This window comes from Podarcis liolepis (assembly GCF_965112155.1).
Source record: "Podarcis liolepis genome assembly, chromosome: 8".
NCBI classification, from domain to species: Eukaryota; Metazoa; Chordata; class Lepidosauria; order Squamata; family Lacertidae; genus Podarcis; species Podarcis liolepis.
The window spans coordinates 68,789,396-68,805,509 of record NC_139560.1 but is presented as its reverse complement, the minus strand read 5'-3'; the positions used below and the strand labels follow the sequence as shown (position 1 = coordinate 68,805,509).

At 40.1% G+C, this 16,114-nt stretch overlaps 1 long non-coding RNA gene across 8 annotated transcripts; it reads left to right on the top strand.

The window, feature by feature from the left end:
* The first annotated feature begins 4,382 nt into the window (after positions 1-4,382).
* LOC310714383 lies at positions 4,383-15,556 on the top strand. Of its 8 annotated transcripts, none has more exons than XR_014529655.1 (8): positions 4,383-7,768; positions 8,635-8,681; positions 9,656-11,479; positions 11,841-12,002; positions 12,184-12,538; positions 13,874-13,978; positions 14,325-14,835; positions 14,958-15,556. It is a non-coding gene; the product is annotated as an uncharacterized lncRNA (long non-coding RNA). The 8 variants fall into 8 exon arrangements; XR_014529658.1 differs by lacking the exon at positions 14,958-15,556 and having other exon boundaries at positions 5,918-7,768; positions 11,122-11,253; positions 11,355-11,479; positions 11,871-12,002; positions 14,325-14,701; XR_014529659.1 differs by lacking the exon at positions 14,958-15,556 and having other exon boundaries at positions 5,921-7,768; positions 11,122-11,253; positions 11,355-11,479; positions 14,325-14,701.
* Positions 15,557-16,114: the final 558 nt, after the last annotated feature.

Sequence of the window (16,114 nt, the reverse complement as noted above, 5' to 3'; positions counted from 1 at the left end):
TCTACAATGGAGCTTTCCAGACTTCTGGTGTGGGTGACACACATTGTAGACATGCGTCATTTTGCGACACAGTGATTCAGGTTTACTAGCAAATTGGAGGTTAAGGAACGCAGGGGCTTTTGGGTGGCAAGGCTACCTATTGCAGCTGGCGCGCTGATGTGTCACAACACACAATTTGGAAAGCTCTGTTCTACAGCAACCAACCTTTTCTATGATTTTCAATTTTATACATTTCAATAATTTTACAACCATTTTAACATTCTGAAACTTGACTTCCTTCCTCCTCTTTCTGCAGTTTCTTAATTTTTTTAATATATATTTTCTGCATATTCCAAATTAACTTAATTTACTCATTTATTCATCTACTTTAAATATATACTCTTATAAAACTGCAGGTTATTACAATAATTCTGCTGATGCTCTTATTTGTTTACAGTTTATTTGTAAATATTCAATAAACCATTTCCATTCTTTAAAAAAAGTTTATTATCTTGATTTCTTAGGTGGTGGTCTTGTAGTAAGGTTAAAGCTTACTGGGAAATGATATATAATGAATTGAAAAGATATGTTTAAAATAACGTTTGTTTTTTAAAAAAACAGACAGAATCTTTCCTTTTGGGAATTATAAGGACAGAACTACCTAAACTGTATATAAACTTATTTATGTACGCTACTACAGTGGCAAAAATGTTACTTGCCCCAAAATGGAAAGAAGCAGAAGTCCCAGCAAGGGAAGATTGGATACAAATACTTAGGGAATATGCAGAAATTGCAAAACTCACCAGAAAAATAAGAAATCGAGATAACAAACTTTTTATAAAAGAATGGAAATGGTTTATTGAATATTTACAGATAAATTGCAAACAGATAAAAACATTGGCAGGATTAGTAACAACTTGCAGTTTCATAAGAGAGAGAGAGAGTGTGTGTGTGTATTAAATGAACAAATTAAATGAATTTGGATATGCAGAAGATATTTAAAAATAAATTTAAGGATTTGCAGAAAGAGGGGGAGGAAGTCACACTTTGAAATGTTAAAATGATTGTAAAATTAATGAAATGTATAAATTCAAAAAGCATAAATGAAAACTTTAAAGAAGAGAAGTGTGATTGGAACATGTCTGGACTCCAGTTCAGGTGACAGATTTTGATGACTGCTCTTCTGCAGAGCAGTTTTCAAAGGGGGGGGGGGGAATTGAAACCTATTCCGTAACTTTATATATAACTGTTTCTCCCCCTCTTCAAACTACATAATACAGTTTTCCACTCTCTACGTGCTCTTTCTCCAGAGAGAGATAGCACACCTTTTTCACAAATTGCAACTAGTTAGCTACAACAAATGACATCTTTGAAACTGCATTTACGTTCTGAGCTCCTCCTGGGTTTATTCTGGCTTCTCTTGGATTAGAGAGAGCGAGAGCTTTTAAGAGAATAAATGTGGCTGTTCTTGATACCCGCTCTAGCACATTAAGCCACAAAGCCATTCTTTCTCCCTTGGAGTGTTAGATCATAATGGTCTGGGATGGCACCTTCCGCTTGGTGAGGTTAGAAAGAGAAAATGGTTTCTTTCGAGTTTTTCTGTGAACTTTTCTTCTGCCACAGAAAGGAAGGGCTGAAATAATACTATTATATGCCTCCTCTAAAAAGAGAGAGAGAGAAACTTCTTGGTAAAGAGGAGACTGAAAGGAGGTATGATAGCCATCTTCAAATATCTCAAGGGCTGTCAAATAGAAGATGAAACATGCTTGTTTTCTCCTGCTCTGGAGGGTAGGACTCAAACCAATGGCTTCAAGTTACAAAAAAGGAGATTCTGGCTAAATAAGAACAACTTTCTGACAGTAAGAACTGGTTGTTTGACAGTGGAATGGTCTCCCTCAGGAGGTTGTGGACTCTCCTTCCTTGGAGGTTTTTAAACAGAGGTTGGATGGCCGTCTGTCATGGATGCTTTAGCTACAGTATTCTGGATATATTCAGGAAATTCTGAACGTATGGCAACCCTAAATAGTCTATTTAATAACATTCAACTGCTTTTGCTGGGTTATCGTTACTGTTTTTTAAAAGCCACCTGTTCTCAATCTTTCATCTGATGCCAAGACGAGGCTATTGATTTCGGAACTCTAATGAATTTTAGTTTATTTTCCCTAAACTATTAATGATGTTTTGTTCAGGAGTTATTATTGGCTTGAGTGGCAAACTGCTGGTAGCTTTTTTTACAAATCCAACAGGCATGCTGAGCACATTCTGAAGTGAGTTAGAAAAGCCAGCTGAAGCACTGAAAACTCTGGTATATATTTAGCTTCCTGCCAAGCCTGTTAGGAAATTAATAGGTTGGAAGGGTAAATTGCCATGGTCAAGCACGATGACTAATAATCCAATTATTATTTCCTTTCTGGGTAGTTCTGGGTACAGCAACACAGTGAATTATTCTAAAGTTCTATTGAAAAGACAGCAGGTCAGGTCAGAAACAAAAATCTATACCTGTGTCTGTCATGATGAGACATTTAAAGGTTCAACAGGAAGACTATAGCTACTTCCTCTCAGGATTTTTTAAGGGAAGGGCTAGCATTTGCAAATCAAGATGCAGAAAGGTATATTTTCTTTTTCCCTTCCCTTTTGGGAACACACACACACACACACACACGTTCTTATTTGCATTAACAATTACCTGTTTAAATCCTAACTGCTATTTTATTCATATGTTTTTCTTATGCTGGTCTGTAACTGTAATAAAGTTTATTCATTCAATGTACTGCAGTCACACAATCAATCAATCAGTAGCTTGGCTTCCACACAGTCACGAAAACAAAATAAAAGAGCCGCAAAAACAAAACCACAAAATAAATAGAAAAAACAGACAGACCTCAGCAAAACATTCAAAACAGAAGCGTGGCACTCAAAATGGAGCACCTTCGGCTTCCAAAAAAAGTTCACAAACCGGAACACTTCTGGGTTTGCAGTGTTTGGGTTCCAAGTTGTTTGAGAACCAAGACGTTTGAGAACCAGTGTACCACTGTATTATGTTTTTATATAAGCTGGAAGCTGTCCAGAATGGCTGGGGCAACCTAGTCAGATGGATGGGGTATTATTATCATTATTATTATCATCATTATCATGGAAGAGCACATGCCTACTTTCATCAGAGAAATGTTGGAGGCTATGTGCTATGATGCGCCAATCTGGCATAAACTATGGGTGCTGAATACAAGTAAAAGAAATGGTCAGTATCCTATGCTATTCTGTTTTGCCTATTTTTGCTAAGGGATGCACTATGTGAATGCATCACCCCCCCTCCCCAATTAACAATATGAAGTTATAACCTCAGCGCACCTGCGTGTGTTCGTGTGGAAAATGCTCTAATCCTCTAACTCAAGACCATGATGATGGCACCAACGCCACTTTGCCTTTGCTGCGCTAACTCTCACTCGAATGGAAGGGACATTAGAGGTAATTTGTAGTTAGTGCATTAAGTCAGTCATTAATTCCTTTGTGAGGATTTTTTTTCTCCTCTTGATGGCTATGTCTCATTCCAAGAAATAGTCTTCAAAACTCTTCATTCCCATAATTCAATGAATAATTATGCTCTTCACAGGCTTTAATCACGGTCAGACCATTATCTTCCTCCGCCTCTTAACTATTTTTTATAATTTCAATTAATTCTCCACTGTCAGCTGATATGCTTCAAGAGTCTCTTGTGGAAACAGGCAGCATGCATGTCAGGAAACTTGATTAAGACTGTAGCATCATCACAAAGCTCAGTGTTTTTGTTTTGTTTTAAGCTTTTTTCTGTAGTTCTCCAGTCTCTTTCCTAAGGTTGTTTTTTTTTCAGCACTAGGAAAAAATTTCCAATGTCCCTTGTGCAGGAAGTTCTCTAGAATGTGGGCTGATCCTCATCTTTGCATATAAAGGTAAAGGGACCATTAGGTCCAGTCGTGGCTGACTCTGGGCTTGTGGCGCTCATCTCGCTTTATTGGCTGAGGGAGCCGGCGTACAGCTTCCGGGTCATGTGGCCAGCATGACTAAGCCGCTTCTGGCAAACCAGAGCAGTGCACGGAAACGCCATTTACCTTCCCGCCGGAGCGATACCTATTTATCTACTTGCACTTTGACGTGCTTTCAGACTGCTAGGTTGGCAGGAGCAGGGACCGAGCAACGGGAGCTCACCCCGTCGCAGGGATTCGAACCGCCGACCTTCTGATCAGCAAGTCCTAGGCTCTGTGATTTAATCCACAGCGCCACCCACGTCCCTTATCTTTGCATATAGGACTCATTAAATTACACCACAACGTAACAAATGTGAGTCCCTCTTAACAGTGTGAATAATTTCAACAGAACAAAGTAAGTGAGATGAAAGAAGAGGAATGTGATTCTCAGGCTGGAACTTGACATTGTGTATTGCATGGGGTTGTCATATTTCAAAACTAGGACCAGTTGCTGAGCTTTTTAGGAAAACACTGAAATCGTTGATCTTTTTTTCTAGAAAAAAACCCAAGTCCCAGTTCTGTCCTCTCCTCTACACTACAGACACCTGGTAACATTGAATAGAAAGGCAATGGCCAGCCCAAGATATTTTAACACCTGAGGCGAACCACAAAATGGCGCCCCCCTCCCTGGTAACAGAACAAGGACCCTTTATCTTACCCCACCTAATGGAATTGCACTTTGATCGTATCCCTCACCTACAGAGCCTCACTTCAGTTTTCTTTTTTTTAAGTTTCCCAGCTTTTTAGTATTAAAACTATGAAATTTGAAGATGGATTAGAAGTCTTCCTCTTCTCCTTTTACACAAAAATACATCTATCTTGTTCAGTCAGCTCTGAAGTGCATCTGGTCATCATTACCCTTAAATGTCAAACCAACCTTCCTCTACTATTTAGTAATGATATCTTTACTCAGCTGCTGGTGTGGGTTTTTTAAAGCAATACTGTGATCTCAACTGGTAGCAGGAATATGAGGGCATCAAATGTTTTCCTAGCAAGTATCGCCTTCAGAAACTTACGTGCGGCGTTGCTTTAAGGGGGTTTTACGGTAACGCAAACCTGCCCGAAAGAAAACTTCTTTGGTGTGCATGGATGCATACTGGATTGTGGCTAAAGTTTAGCTTCTGGGATCTGGAAATACTTCATTTAGGTCTTAGAATGGGATTCCCAATTTAGGACTGCATATAATTCTATAGAGACACATACAGAATCTCGTGCTTTCCAAAGGTTGCTAGACTGTAGCTCCCATAATTCTCTAAATGGGCACCAAAAGTGTTTTAAATACATGGAGTGGATTTGCCCTTAGAAAGTGCAACTTAGGCTCTCCAAAATGGAAGAATTTGTACACATTTGTCTTTTACGTGAGTCATGCGGAGCAAACCCCTGAGCATATTTACTCAGAAGCAAATCTCACTACATTCAAAACCATTCACTTCCTTTTTACTGTGCTTAAAGCTGCAGCCTTAAGATACCGAAACTCCTATGCATTTTGCATTGCTAACTGGGGTAATTATTTCTCAATACTAACTGGAGAAATTAAAACCAGGCATCCTCTGGCCCTTCAGATATAGCTGGGAGTCAGTCTCAGCCTGCCATTTAATACCTACCCTACAAAACACTATCCTTTTGCCTTTGCTCTTGACCTGCACATTTCTATTTCTGGTTCTTCTCTTAAAACATCCTCCTAGATTAGTCAAAACATATCTTTCCATTCAAAAAGTACTCTGATTTATGGCCTTAAACAAACTGACCTTGACTCACCGCATTATGAAAAGGGCTACATTGCTTTTTCTCGCTTATGTATTTTCACTCTAATAAACATCTTACTGTGTTTTCAGACGCTGACTCATTTCTGTTTATTAGTTTGATTAATAATGTGTTCTGAGTGCAAATGAACTATCAGAATTTGCAGAGTAGTTCTTGTCACGGCACCACCACCACCACTGTTGCTTTTTCTCATTTCCCAAATTTTAATTCTTACTAAGCTGTAAAGGTAACGTACCTGTATTTATTCGAGTCTAATGCACATCTCTCTCTTTTTTTGGCCAAATCACGTTGCAAAAATTAGGGTGTAAATTAGATTTGATGGCGTATTAGACTCGAGTAAATACAGTATATATTTATTAAGGGCTATGTAAAGTATCCAGACATGGTACTTGTTGATGTATGAGTTGCAGCAGGGTTTTCCCCACTTATTCTCCTCAAAGCTTGAGTCATGAACTCGGCTCTAGAATTGATCTGGGGAACGGCTGACTTGCACGTCCGTCCGTCCTCCATTCATTCCAATAGGACTTTGTGCTGGAGTTGCAGGCAGGCCCCATTGGAATGAATGGAGTAACTGCTGCTGCTGTGCAGTTAAATTCAGTTAGAGAGACCAACTGTCATTCTTGCTTCTTGCCTCGTTCTTGCCTCATGATGTTGTTCAACTTTCTCTGAGACAGTATGTTGTGGTATGACCATTTCCTTTATTACTCAAGCTTTGTTTTGCATTTACGTGAGCCGCTTCCTTTTCTGAAAGAAAAGAAACTCTGCGTAAGAACGGTGGAATATCCTAAACGGAGTTATGATTAGGATACGTTGAGAATTTCCTGGGCATATTGTGAATACTGCAGACGCAAGCAGCCCGTCTGGACGTATGGCAGCCCATTTTTGGCAGTGTTGTTTTCCCGTCCAATTTCTTTTCGATTTTGCAAAAAAACACACCAAAAAACACTTTGGACAAAACTTTAAAAAGCTAAACAACTTTGCCCCGCCCCCCCAGCAGCTCAACAACTTTTCTGTTGTTGCTGGAATTTCATTTTTTGAAATATGGCAACCCCAGTTATATTCTGCTCTAAAAAAAGAACATCAATGTTCTGCAAAGAGAAAATGATGGAAATCTGCCTAGATTCCCTGAGTTGGCACAGTGAGGAGAAGCCTTCCTGGTTTCTTATTTGATCTTGTAATGTCCCACTTTTCCTTAGGATGTCCCTATTTTCCTTGGAGAAACGTTGGAGGGTATGGAGTTATCCAACCCCTGAGGCGTCTGAAGGCAATCCTGTATTGGGAAGTTTTGTTTTAACGTTTTATTATGTTTTTATATATGTTGAAAGTTGCCCAAAGTGACTGGGGCAACCCAGTAAGATGTGTGGTGTATAAATACTCAAATTATCATTATGGAAAGGGGCTTCCCTATTTTCACTGGAGAGAGGTAGGAGGGTATGGAGTTATCTGACCCCAATCCATCTGTAGGCAATCCTGTATAGGGAAGGGGTTTTTAAAACAAATGTTTAATGTTTTATGATGTTTTCCTTACATGTTGCAAGCTACCCAAAGTAGCCAGAGCTGCCCAGCCAGACGTGTGGGATAGAAAGAGTAAAATCATCATTATGGAATGGGACGCTCCTGTTTTCACCAGAGAAAGGTTGGTGGGTATGAAAGAATCTATTAAAAGTTTAGAAAATCAAATATCACTTAAAATGGCCGCCGGGATAATTTAGCATTTTGCTAAAGGAGGGGCGGGTCTCTCTTAACAGGCAGTTTTGATTCCTCTCTTTTGGCCTCCTGCCAGTGTAGTCCAAGTTGCACTGACAAAGGAACAAAGGCTGCTTATAGCCAACCAAAATGCAGGCTGCAGGAATGAGCCATGTTGTTTCTAACCTGAGCAGCAAATTCTCCCAATGCGGTAGGCAGCCATCTTGCTGCAGCCAGGACTCTTTGCAAGCCTAATGCATCTTGCTTTTTTGTTCTGTTTTGAGACTTACCATTGTTAGAGGGAAGCAAAATGTGGGCTGTGAATCCTAGGGGACAGGGTGAGTATTGTCCTGACCAGGTTTGGGCCCTAGACTTTGTGTGTGTTTAAATATTTTCTTTGAATATGTCGGGGGGGGGGAATAATGGGTGCATGCCCTGTTTGGTTTCTGCCAGCTTAGCCCCACAACCCGGGGCTGTGGGTGCCATGCAGCGTGCATTGGCCCTGGCACCAAAATTTGTGGGTGCCCTTTATGGGGAATTTTGTGGGTGCTCGGGGACCTAGGGCCCCAAGGGGCTGGGACTTAGGCAACAGGCAGAAGCATAGCTGTCAACTTTTCCCTTGTGTAGAATCCTATTCGGAATAAGGGAATTTCCCTTAAAAAAAGGAAAACGTTGACAGCTATGGGCAGAAGGGGTGGGGGTGCAATTTCGTGGAAGGGTTGTGGTATTTTACACTGCAATCCTAAGCGTGCCTACTCAGAAGTAATTCCTATTGCGTTCAGTGAAGCTGACTCGCAGGTAAATGGGGTTACAATTGCAGCCTTCATTGTGAAACGCACATGGCGTTGAGGGGAAATCAGGACTGGGTTTTGAAAAGAGGGGTGGGGGGGAATCTTATGCCTGGTCAAAACTTAGTTCAACCCTTCCTCTTATCCTCGCTTCATTTGTATGCTGCTTTTCCAGAGCTCAAACCATGCTCAAGGTGGCTTGCAAGAGAAAATGATTTACACAATCGCAAACATAACAAAAGTAGTCCTAAACAAAACACATCGAAAAATGTGTTTGAAGTGGTTTCCACATTTAAAAATACAGATACAAAAAATTAATAATAACGGCAACCAGTGTGGATTTGATTTAAATCAATCAATTTAAATCACTAGTCAGTAAGTCTTGATTTATTTTATTTTATTTTTATTTTTTACAGGGACTCCGTCTTGCTGGTATAATCTTAATATTTACAAGCAGAGGAAGGTATTGTTTTTGAATAATAAATTTTCAGAGTAGTTTTTACAGTTATATCAAAAATTACTTATGTGGTTATACTATTAGAATTACCTAGACAGATAATTATGAAATTATTGTGAGGTTTAATAAGTTAACTCTTTATATTTGGACAACTTTCCTGCTGTACTTTATTGGAAGGAGAAAAATAATCATTTCCTTAATAACAATTTAAAGAATATATTTAACTAAAACAGTAACGTAATAGCATATGTATCCATGTTTGTTAACTAGTGTTGCTAATTTTTATAAAACACAAACAAAACTTAGACTTGAGTTTTAGCACAAATAAAAAACTTAAAACAAATCTTTATTTCCTGATGAATAACCTTTGGACTATAATGTAACTTAAATAGAAAACTATCTTTAGAAAGATTTTTCCTCCAGAAGCATTTTATTTTAAAAATCCGATTTAAATAAAATAAAAAATCTGATTTAAATAAAATAAAAATTGATTTTTTTAAAATAAAAATCACTGACTTTTATCCACCCTGACATCAACAAAAAACCCTAAACAATAGCTCTTCTCCCTTGCTTTTGTTTGTACACCTAGGATGTCTGTTTGAAGAGTATTGTTTGCTTATTACTGGAAGAAAATAGCTATAAACCGAATTCTTAAGAGTTGTGTGAGGGCTGATTGGAGTGTGGCAGCTGTAATGAAAAAGGTGTATTGCAAACACTTGTTGGCTCTCTTACTGCATCAAATCTCAGTTTCCACAAGCTTTCCTTACAACAGCTGTAGCAACGCTCAAGCTTTTGGTTAGGCAATTATGGCAGTTAGAAAGAAGTTTGTAAGAAATTTAGGCATTGATGGGAAGGCATGAGAAGCACAAACTCCATTTAGCTGACTTGAAACTGACCCTCAGTTAAGGGGTTGCCTTAATGCACTTGCACTGATTTTCTGCATCTTCAAAATTCCCGACATTTTGTCCAGTATTTCTCAGCATGTCTGTATTCCAGGCCATCAGTAAACTTTGCTTCAACAACACAGGGAAGGCTGTAAGTCCCATTGAACTTCTGAATAGACATATATGTAATTGTGTTATAAAAGGCGTTGGGAATATGGATCACTTTTTTATTTGGGGGGGGGGGTTGGGTGGGGGTGGGGAAACTCCACAACTTTGGGGTTTCAACAATTTCGGTGGTTTCCTGGATTTTACTTTTTGAAATATTGCAACTCTGCACTTACCGGTAGTTGAATAGTCTTAACTGTGAGGGCAGCAGGTATGTTGTGTTGTGCTGCTGTGCGCCCCGGAGACAGTTAGTCTGCAGCAGTTTAATCTGTGTAAAACGTACTAGCAAATTGAAAATCCCCTGTGGTCTAAACCACTGAGCCTCTTGGGCTTGCCGATCAGAAGGTCGGCGGTTCGAATCCCTGCGACAGAGTGAGTTCCTGTTGTTCGGTCCCACTGTAACTTAAGTTCCTCAACGCGTCTGTTTCCCATTGACATTTCTTCCCTTGGCATGCTTTTCAAAATTCCTAGTGGCTTGGCACCCTAGGCTTAGGTATGAGATTGACACCAACCCTGGAGGTAAAGGGACCCCTGACCATTAGGTCCAGTCACGGACGACTCTGGGGTTGTGGCGCTCATCTCGCTCTACAGGCCGAGGGATCCGGTGTACAGCTTCCAGGTCATGTGGCCAGCATGACTAAGCCGCTTCTGGCAAACCAGAGCAGCGCATGGAAACGCCATTTACCTATTTATCTACTTGCACTTTGATGTGCTTTCGAACTGCTAGGTTGGCAGGAGCAGGGACCGAACAACGGGAGCTCACCCCGCCGCAGGGATTTGAACCGCTGACCTTCTGATTGGCAAGCCCAAGAGGCTCAGTGGTTTAGACCAGAGCACCATAACCAGGATTGTTTATTAAAGGGATATTTTGTACATAAGGGAATACTCATATTTACCTTGAGTGCTATGTGAAATTCAATGTATTTTTCAAAACGTTTTTAAAAAAAGCATTTTCACAGCATTTTTTATGTGTATGTAGATTCTGCCTAAATGGATTTTACTTCAGGACATTTTTTCCAAATCTCTGCCCCGGCCAAATTTAGTCCCACCCAGTTTTAAGTACTAGGTGCAATTCATTTCTGACCCGAAAGCTCAACCAGCTGTATTTCTGACTGATCGTAACCCCTGCCCCCCTGCTTTTCTGACCTCTTTTCCAGTATGGCCTCACATAGGGCAGCTTCTTGGCATAACCCAGGCACCAACTCCCCTTTTCTGACTTTACTAAATTTACTCCACCCAAGCCATGTCCAGAAATATTAAAACCAATGATTATTTTATTAGTTATTCTTTATTTAATTTGTATACAGTACTGCCCTTCATCCAAATATCTCAGGGTGGTTCGTGGCATAAATACAAGATAAATGCACAAAATACGTAATGGTTTCTTTCTCCTTCAGACCCTGGACTCAGCTTAAAGGTAAAGGTAAAGGGACCGTGACCATTAGGTCCAGTCGTGGCCGACTCTTATCCAGCTTCAAATAAAAGGTGCTGTAAAGTGCAGTGTACAAATGTGACAGTAGATGGCGATGGTGAGCTATGGCAAATTCAATGTATTCCCCCCCCCCCGGGGGAAAAAAAAAACTTGGAAATTTTTTTTTCACAACGTTGTGTTTTTTTAATATGTGTGTAGATTCCACCCAGTTGCCAGAGCTCATTGTTGAGGAAGGTTGCGAAAGTCACTGCGACATGTGCTCCATTGTGACACGTCCCCTTGCTGGGTGACTTGCCAGACATCTTGGGCAAGAGGGGAATAAGGTGAGAGAGTTATTGAGTTAGTGAGCCATTTTCTTAGGGGGTTACTTTGTCAGTCAGAGTTAAAGCGTTAGGCAGTTGTTGTGTTGGTAAGAGAGGGAGGGGAAGAGATGCAGAATGCCACTGTGATTCTGCCACTATCCATGAAGATTTAGCACCACAGAGGACATTCCCTCTCCAATCATGGGTTGGTTTTGTTTTATTATGTATGGTGTGTTTTTATATTTTATATGGTGGTTTTATGTTGTGAACCATCCTGAGACCTGCGGGTATAGGGCAACATATTCTTCTTATTATTATCATCAAAAGATTAGCCTTGTAAAGCTTATTATTATGCTTCAAGCAAAGTGCCTCATCTTTGCAGTTCAAAGCAAGGTGTCTCCCAAGTTTCCAGGGCCTTTTGAGAAAGATGTTCTTGGTGCAAAGTCCTTCTGCTGGCCTGGAAGATGGAGGAGCGGAAAATCCTCATGTTTTTTCGAGCAACCCAGTGTTCTGAGGACGGATGGGACTCACTCTTATTCTTCAGGTGAGCAAACGATCCGTACTGGCAGGGAATTGTTCTGAGGGCAGTGAGAACCTGGCTAATGGGTTAAGAAGGAAGTTGATCTCTCCTTTGAGGAGACTTCCATGATACCTCTTTCAAAGAAGGGAGACAATCATTTCTCTCTTTTTTTTACTTCTGCCCTTTCCCGTTGTTTCATCGACAGGGACTTTCCATTGTGGACCCGCTCGCAGTGAACCCCTGCTCTCTGGGAGCAAGAAGGACAATGTTCCAAGATTTTAAAAAACTGGCCACAACTTTATTGATTCCTGGTGTAGGTTGGACAGGATGCAGGTTAAAGAATTGGCGAGCATAAAGAGTTGGCAAGCTTTCCTCAGTTGCCAGCCTAGGAGTTCCCCAACGACTGACTGCATAACCCCAGGCGTTGCTCCTAGGGGGCAAAGGTATTTGGAGCTACAGTCTGCAACAGCCGCCCACCCTGTGACTGGTTGAGGAGCCAATACTCCTTTTTTCCGACGGACCCGAGAACAAGTCAGCCCTCAAAGGCTGATGGAGAAAAGGTATTGCTCCTACCTTCCTCATTGCTTTTGAAGTGGAAGTCCAACACTGAGCATCAGTGTGGCACCTTTGGGCTCACCTGTACCTGCAGAGGCCTTTTCTGACACCCACAGGGACCTTTCTCCAATCCTCCGGCCTAAATTAGGCTCAAAACCAGCATTCCAACAAAACCAGCACGCTCCAACTGCCTGTCAATCACTCTGTCTCCAAACGAGACTCCATCACAATTCCTCTGCTGTCCAGCATTCTGCTCCTCTTTTTTTTTTAATTAATATTTTTATTAAGTACAAATTAGAAAACATATATATTCACAACAAAAGAAAATACAAAAGAAAAAGAAAATACATCTAACCAAGGAAAAAAATTAGAGAATATTTTGTCTCTTTTCATATTTACAATTATTTATACCTCTATAAAATGCTATTCACAATAAAGCAGTGAAATGAAAGATAAGATATCAGAAAAAAGAACAAAGAAAGAATAAAGAAGTAAAAGAAAAAGATCATAAGTGAAAAAACTTTAAAGTAGATAAGTACTCACAATACATAACAGTTTCCCATCTATATTTATATTCAATTGTATAATTTCATCTTGTCCTTATCTACCTTAAATAAAGTGTTGGGTTTTTTTTTAAAAAAAGACTTCCACCGTTTACCTCACACGTTTTTAATAATCCATTCGTCAGAACCTCTGTTCTTCATCTTTTCCCTTTGGATGTCCTTAATGTCTCCCTTTGGATTTTTTATATTACACACAAGATTATTCTAAACACAACCAGATTTTTGTAGTTGAGCCCTGGTTTTGTAAATAATCATTTAAGAACTCCCATTGCTTCATAACCATAGTTTTGGACTTTCTCCTTATTATAGCCGTCAGTTTTGCTAATTCCAGGTAGTCGCAAAGTTTCCCCAACCATTCTCTTTTTGTTGGGATGCTGTCTTCTTTCCAATAGCTAGCAATCAAAATTCTTGCCGCTGTTGTCGCGTATAGAAATAAGTTAGTTTTATCTTTTGGGATATCTTTATCTAGAATTCCTAATAGATATGCCTCTGCCTTTTTTGTGTGTGATGTCCTTATCAATTTTTTTATTTTGTCGTGGATCATGTCCCAAAAGGTTTTAATCTTTGGGCAAGTCCATTCTGTTCCTCTTTAAAAAAAAGATTGTGCTGAATGCTGCAAATACTTCCCTTTTCTTCATTTCATGGGAGGGAATATTCCCCTATGTCACATCAATCAGTGGCCGGGCAGCATTTCCATAGGCTGCCTTTTAATATGTGATTTTTAAATATCGTGTGTTGTTTTTTAATCTGATTCTGAGCTGGTTCTCCCTCTCACAGGAACCGAGAAGTTATATTTCCATTGAAAACATGAATGGCAGGAATCAGGCAGCCAGCAGGACCTGTTCACTGCCGACAAAGGCAGCCAGACTCCTCAATCTGAAGGTACATCTCTCACATGTATTTATTAATTTGGAAAACAAAACGTTCCTCTTTCTAGCCCCAGGAGGCTCTCAACTAACGTGGTCCCAGGAAGATTCAGGTGACATTTCCTATCCTCTTCCTTAATGCTGCCTTTCAACCCAATGCCTACTAGGTTGCAGGTCCCAGTGATGTCCTCTGGGACAAGAGATTGGAGATGAGCATCTCACTCCACCTGAGTTGCAAGAAGGTCATCTCATGGCATCCTTACTTTCGCTTGCTTCTGCTTCTATGTTGTACCCATTATCTGGAGTGCATTTTTGGCAATGCAAAAGGCATGTGACTTTGCCTTTTCTCATCTCTACTGCAGGTCATTGTCTCTCCAGAGCTGTCTGACCCACACCATAGATTCAGAGGAGGTAACCTCCAAACCATAAAAGCAGAGAATGACCCAGGACGACTCACTTTCCATATTAAAGCCATCACCTGTAGCCACAACTTAGTTGCAACATGAGACGAGATATGAATCTCCAGGCTGAATCCAAGTGTTGTGTGGCAGCGATGGAGGGACCACAATTTGTTGATTTTGTTGTTCTTGTTAATAGTTACTGTTTTCAGAGTTTGTAGGGATGGTTTTTTAGGACTTGTAGTTTTTCATATTCTATCACATTTTTCTCTTGTGGGAACACCCTTTGAGAGCTATTGAGCTGTGAATAATGAATTTGCAATAAATGAATGACGAATAAACCAATCTCTCATGGCTGATTGACTCTAGGAGTATTAAGAGAAGGGATCTATCGCTGAGCCATGGTAAAGTCTTTGCTCCTAATGCCTCCAAGTTTACATGGGATCACTCTTTGCAACCCAGATACATCTTTAAGGTGAGTAGGCAGAAAGAAACTTGGATCGATATACGGAGAAATCCCAAGTGTTCAGAGCCAGGATGGAGCCAACCATGAAAGGTAGATAAGAGTCTTGATTGCTGTATTCCACTCTTTTACAGGAAAACACAAAAGACAGTTTGCTAACGTTGATCAACGACAACAAATTCTTTGAGCATTTGCACCGTCATATTTTGAGCTCACTTTTTGCAGACTTCCTGCATTAGTCAGCCACCAACTCTCAGCCTAACCTTGCTCAAATGGCTGTCGTGAGGATATAGAATAGGACTGCCATACGTCTGGATTTTCCTGGACACTACCGGGATTCGGGCAGCAGAATGGCATCTGGGCAGACTTCTGCTGAACCGGCAAAATGTCCAGCAAAACCCCGGATGTATAGCGAGAGTGTGTCATTTTTTATTTTAAAATCCATAAAAAATAAAAAAGCCACCAAGCTTAATAATTTGACCCCCTACCCCAAATCAAATCATTGAAGGGGGTTGGATGAGATAACCCTTGTGGTCCTTTCCAGCTCTACAAGATAGTGATTCTGTGAAAATCAGTTCAGTTCCAAGGCATCAGCCAGTTTCAGTTGGGCTGATCATTGCATGTTTATTTAGATGCATAAGTACCACTTAGGTTCAGTTCAGCTTCCTCCCTAGTTTAGTGTGGACAGGGGGGAGTAATTGATTCCGAAAAGAAGTTATTTTAGGCCTGTAGCTACTAGGGTGGCATTTAAAAAAGTTTTTAAAAATTAATCCAGATCCAGTCTTCATTACTAGGCAATTTGAAAATAAAATATTAAAATTAAAATTGCAATTACATAATAAAATATTAAAATATAATATTAAAATTAAAATTGCAATTACATAATATATTGTGGGGAGGTAGGAAATGCAAAAGTGAAAAGCATTGGTTTTTTTAAGAAAGCATTAGTTTGAAAGTGTTGGTTATAAACAGTTGCAGTATGCTTGAAACATTGCTTGGTTCAGGATCTGATTGGGGGCAAGGGTGGAGCATCTTATGTAAGCTTTTAGTCTGAGTTTATTGCTGAATCAACAGCTCTTACCCCTGGTCCTAGCTACAGCCTTCCTGGCTTGGGGAAATGGGCATGGGCTCAAGGAACGGAGCCAAGCTATTGGCAAACAAACAGTTCGATCGGCTCCCACTTCTTCCTTTTGAAAACTTTCTAGACTTGACGTTTCCTGCACGCACACCTTAATATATTTTTGGCAAGGATTTTTCTGTTCATCCTGTCTTATTGATGCCGTGATGTCAT